Consider the following 6,089-nt stretch of genomic DNA (forward strand, 5'->3'; position numbering starts at 1 on the left):
GGTGGTGCCCTTAGTCCAGTGCCCCATTTGCTGCTGCGATCCGTCTTGCCCGGTCGATCAGTCCGAGCTGGTCGTCCAAGGCTGAGCTGGAAAGAGCGGCTTCCCATCCGGAGGGGGAGGGGAAGGGTATAGGCAATTGGGTCGGGGGTTTGGGGAATTCCCATGTGGAGTGGTACAGGTTCGGGTGTCCTCCGCAGGATGGGCATCGCACCGACTGATTTTCCTAAAATTCGAAGCCGAGGCAGGGGAGTGAAACTTCCTATACCTTGCATGGGACGCGATATTCGCTCGCAGCGCCGGACAAACTCCTGGTGTTTGGGGGCGGTACTAAAAACATGGCGGCACGTTGCAGACATGCATTAGGAGATGCCATCTTGATGAGGACTGAAAAGCCGAGCGGGGAAGGGGGGGGGGGGGGGGGGTTAGCGCCAATTTAAAAGGCATTCAGATGGCCAGCGCACGACCTTGTTCCTGTTGCGCAACCCGCCACATTATGAAAAGGGCAATTGTTTCGGTCTGATTGATAGAGTTTTGCGCGTCCACTTCTTTTTTCACCTCTTATTCTAAATACGACGTTGTTTTGGTTTATGAGTAAACACAATCCAGACAAGAATAAAGAGCGCAGTTTTTTTTGTTTATTGCTTAAATATACCATTCGTACAGAAAAACACAACTTGGATTTTTTGCGCTTTTAGTCGCATACAAAAGTGTATGGCCCATGGCCGCATACTAATAACTAGGTATCAAGCCAGTGCATATCTGTCCAAGGTCCGCATAGTCTCTGCTGATGAAATGGGCAGGACACAGCCGGTAGCTGCTGTAGGTATGACGAGGTGGTAAATGAGCCAGGTCCTGCCTTCTCGCACACTGGAGCCAAATGCGAGATCTGGAACATCAACAAGAACGTGTGCACATTTGGGTTAGAATGAATACTAGCTTTATTGGTGCTTTTAAGCGCACATACGATAGTTTTGAGTGAAATCTCTGTGGCATCTGTATTCGAAATAAACGTTATTTGATATATTACCAATTTTTCTTTCTTAAATTGATTTTTGCTACAAAGACGACCTGTGGCAACGCCAATCATAAAGGCAAATATTAAATTAAAATCAGCCTCTATTATTAAGAGACGCGGATACGTTTTTCTAGCCGTGCGATTATAGTGTTCGGTGGAAACGACCCACGCTTGCTCCTAATCCAAAATATATTTCTCCAGACGAAATTAGCCGTCCCACAACAAGATTTCTAAACTATTAGTAAGGCATATATACTTTCGCGCGCTATGTGTTCCTCGGGTATTTCTCGGGCCCTGAAGTAAACTGGCTATTAACACCTTATTTAAAAACATGTAATAAATTACTAGGACAGGTTAAGCCTGCATTGTTTAATTATTTATCGGCTTATAGCTGTAACTGCGTTCTTGTGAATATATCGTTCCTGTACTGAAAGCTGAAACTTGAAGCACGGAACTGAAGCATAAATTATAAATTATAAGTAGTGGAAATGTAGTTATAATTGTATTATAAACATATACAGTAATTGCTTAGTTTGTATATTGATTGCTACAAATTCATTCTGCTATACTCCGTGGATTCACGGGAATACAAAATGCAGAACACACAATTGAAACGCAATAAAATAATAAATGTAGTCACTACTTAGTTAACATTGTGCTAACATCCGATATGAACCTATGGACCCACCCTTTGAGCCAAAAGTGTATGGGAGATGCCTTCCTCCAGCTGTGGACATAAATAGGCTGATGATAATAACGAAAACAATAATACTGATAATAATTATAATAATCACAATAATATTAATAATAACTACAACGCATGCTACGAAAACATACTAAACGCAGGCAATCAAAAGAAAATAAAAAGAGTGCAGATAAGCTCCCACTGTTGCATTAGTCATTGTATAGTTGCCTCATATACATTTTGCTGCATACCGTGCATTCACTTGCGCTAAAATACAAAACACACAATCGAAACGCATTAAATCAATAACGCACGTGTAAACAAACGTGTGTAGCTAATGTAGTCATTGAATTAATTTCAGATGCTCTCCCACGCATTTCATGCGTAATTCAAGAGTAAAAGAAGACAATCAGAATATAATAAATAAATAGTGCACGTGTATGCTTCCTTAAATTATAAATCTACTGCTGCAACCGCGTCCGGCTATGTCGTGCAAGCGTAGAAAAGCAAAACAAGCAGCATGCAGATCGTACCTTTCGTCCGCCGGGATCCACAAAAATTTTATGCGGCCTTGCGTGAAGAATTGCGTGAAGAATCTGTGATGACGGTGCGAATCCATTCATGCGTCTGTTTCGATGAAACAAGCTTCACGGTGGTAAAAACGGCCCTCGAAACACCGTGGATCGTAGCATACCTGCGGGCGCGACAAGAAACGCCCTTTTTCTGCAGTGCAAAGCAGAAAGGCGTGTTTCCGGTTTTCCACTCCGGGTGGCGCTCGTATTTTTGCAGTCTAGAACCGCAACTTTTAAGTTCAATTGCGTATTAAAAACTCCGTAATTAATAAGTAACCTGGTAATAAATATAAAATGCAGCAACAACGTTCATTTATGCTGGTATGTAGTACAGCCCCCAAACGTTAACATCGCTGCCGTCACGGGACAGAAAAACGGCGGAGTTTCATCCCCCTGGCCAAGGCCCGAAGGCCAATGTTCACTGCGTCGCTAGCTTCCGCAGCTTCTCCAACCTGTAACCACGTGCTTGCTCCGTGTACACTAGCAGCTGGCATAAACCGCGTGGCCTCGCTTTGTTGCGTATGCCGCACCATTGCGTATGCCGTACTTTCGCAGGACGTAATTGTTGAAAGTGGACTCCGAAGAATGTGCAATACCGTCTGTTCAATCGCGCATGCGTTTCTAATACTGGTCGCGTGCGCTGTACCGCCAATAAAGGCAGCCCCGATAGTTCTAACTCCGGCTAATTCGAACAGATTTTTTATCCCCTAGCAGTTCGAAGCAACGAGTTTCGAATGTATCGGCCTTTTGTATGAGCGCACGCGTGACCATGCCACGCGGGGGCTGCTGTCTTTAACGATAAAAAAGACAAAGCTGATAAAGTGCACGGAGAACGCGGCTTAAGGTCGTGGTCCATCTTTTTCGTCGACTTCGTTATCGAAAATCAACACAAGCAAGTCCTTGTCATCGCGTTTGTACCAAACGAGGATATAGCTGAGTACGCTTTTAAGTTTCTGTTTTACTTCCTAGCTGGAGAAACAACGGTCCTCCCACCGACCAGCACAACTGTCAGATATTCATTGCGTAAGGATTTGTGGAAAACACTTGGCGCTAACCGAAACGCGCCAAGCAATAAAACATTATGCTATATTAAACAGTACCAGAATACGAAATGTATAGATTATTTTTGCGCTAGATTGCTTCAACTGCGGTTTTATTGCAGTCTCCCACGTTCGGATGACCCGATCAACGTAGGAAGACCCATTAGGACAAAAAGGTGAATGCAATAATGCCCCCCCCCCCCCCTAAAAAAAGGCCATTATCAAATGCCTGTCCACTGTCGCGTATTCCTTGTCTATGACGAAAATAAAAATTTTGAATTCGGAGACGGTTGATGACAGCGTGGCTCAGGGGACGCCATTGTGCACGCATATCTATACATAAACAAATTTGAAGATGTCCTGGAATGTACCGCATACATTTTGATATGTACAGCCGGTAAAACGCTTGTCTATAACAGCGATTTCAACTTCAACCAGCTACATCCGAAAACTGCCGAAACATACTCGTTCCAAACATGTGGGAGGCAAAAGCGAAGGGCTAAGACTTCAGAATTCCGCAGTAGTTTTATTCAAATCCCGCTCCGGCGGGGCAGGATAGGGCTGAGAGTACGAACGCTGTGTTATAGACAAGCCTTTTACCGGCTGTACTTCCCAAGTGAGGGTTAACACCTAAAGGCCTATATGCCTGGGGCGGAATTCTCAATTGTGTTCGTTTCAAGAACGTTCATTTCGCATCCATTTCAGTCGTGACGCAGTTGCACTTGCGAGACATCTAACCAATGACGTCCTCAGAAACCGAAGCCCGTTTTGCTTGTGCTACCTCACACCTGACGGTTTGCTTTCACCAATCAGGGCTCGCTCAAAATGGACACTTTGGAATGAACATGGCACAGACAAACCTGAGAATTCCACCTGGGGCCATAGTTCAGGGCTTCGGGTTAACTCACGTTCCATGGCGATAGTGGCTGATCCGTCGGGAGAGATCAGTGATGACTATGGCCACGAGGCAAACGAGGAAATTGGCAGTATATCTGGCAAGTGAAGTGCGGTCAAAGCGTAGCTTAGGTATCGGTATTGTTATGCAGCTGGTTCGTTCATGTAGCAATCAAAGAGTGTAGTCTTATTAAATATGGAATGCTTGGGTACCAATGATCCCGTCTCCTCCCGAAACTTGCGTGGCAGCTATGAAATCACTCTGACCAAGTTAGCAGAATGCCCACGTTTGGGATGCGAGCTTTCAGGCGCAACTGGTAGGCAAAACCATCGACTTATTCACCACGTACGTTGATCGCGTGGTGATCGGGAAGATGACGCAGCAGCTATGTTATCATTGTGATTATGCCGGCCGAACTCTGTACTTTCTGGATCTGGCCTTTAAAATTTAAACGGCAGAAGAAACCTTGTCATTCGTCGTGCTGCGGGATTGCCGGCCTTCAGGCAGTTGCGGAGACGAGAATCCGTTGCTTGTAGAGAGATGCAACTCATCACCGCCTCACCGACAATATGCAGGTTGAAGAAATAGGGAAATAAAGGACAGAGCACATTATTGATAATCTTCTTAATAAACAGAACATCTTAATAAAGTTTTTCAGTTCAGTTCAGTTTATTGTAACCGAAAACAAAGGTACTGTGCATGGTGATTGATAATACAGAAAGAGGTCCCAAAGTGTGGCACTGCGGTGGGACCTCTTGTAAATGAACAGTAAAATAATACGTAGACGCAATCGCAACAGAAGGAACTTAGAAAAGAATTATTGGGAAGAATATTGCAACATTACACAAAACTAACACAGAATAATTTCTTTCACAAAAGAGCGCCCATGTTTCAGATATACAATAAAGTGGAAAGGCAAACGGGGCAAAAGACAAGTAGTGAGAAAAGAGAGAGAAAAAAAGAAAGAAAACTAAGCAGAAACAGAAGAAAAAAGACGTGCGAACTAAACAACTGAAAGTTGGGGGTCTTCGAGGATAAATGTATGAATTGATTGTTTGTGAGATGGGAGACTTAAGGTATTTTTATTATTAATAGGCAAGTCGTTCCATTATTTAATGGCGGCAAATCCAACCGACTGTTTACCATAGTTTGTTCTGACCTTTGGAAGTATAAAATTATGTTGTAATGCAAACCGAGGTATGGTATGGTTAGTCAAATCAGTTCTACCAATTATAAAAAGCGCACTCTTATCAGTAACAAGTCTATGGGCGGTCATTCCAAGATTATATAAAATAAGTTTATACAGCGGGAGGAGATCCAGGTGTTGATATAAGGAAGTGACATGCGAGTTGAAAGAGCTAAACGTCATGATTCGAATGGCTTGGTTTTGAATGCGCTTCAGAGGAACTAAATGAATATCGTAAGTTAGGCCCCAGAAAGAAATGCAATAGTTTATATGGCTGTAAATAAACGCATAGTAAAGAGTTAGAAGCGTAGGCAGGCGGAAATAATTTCTTGGCTTAATACTCTGATTCCGTAAGCCATCTTCTTTTTTAAGAAGTTTACGTGGTTAATAAATTTCAAGGAGCTGTCAAGTTCAACTCCCAAAAATTAGCATTGATCAGTCGGTGGAACGGCATCAGAGTTAATGTAAACAGGAGCAATAGAAGTTAGTCTTCAAACGAGATGAAAATACCACAAATCTAGTTTTGGTAGGATTGATTAATAGACCGTTGCTCTGAGACCATGACCAAATATTACTAATATCGACGTTGAGGTTAGTAGTAAGAACATCAATGGACAAGTGTGACACGTAGATGGTGGTATTGTCAGCGTAGAGTAGGCAATTAGACAATTTGAGGCAGGTAGAAAGGTCATTAAT

Source organism: Haemaphysalis longicornis, unplaced genomic scaffold (genome assembly GCF_048455015.1).
Source record: "Haemaphysalis longicornis isolate Haplotype H1 unplaced genomic scaffold, Haemaphysalis longicornis Haplotype H1 scaffold_2, whole genome shotgun sequence".
NCBI classification, from domain to species: domain Eukaryota; kingdom Metazoa; phylum Arthropoda; class Arachnida; order Ixodida; family Ixodidae; genus Haemaphysalis; species Haemaphysalis longicornis.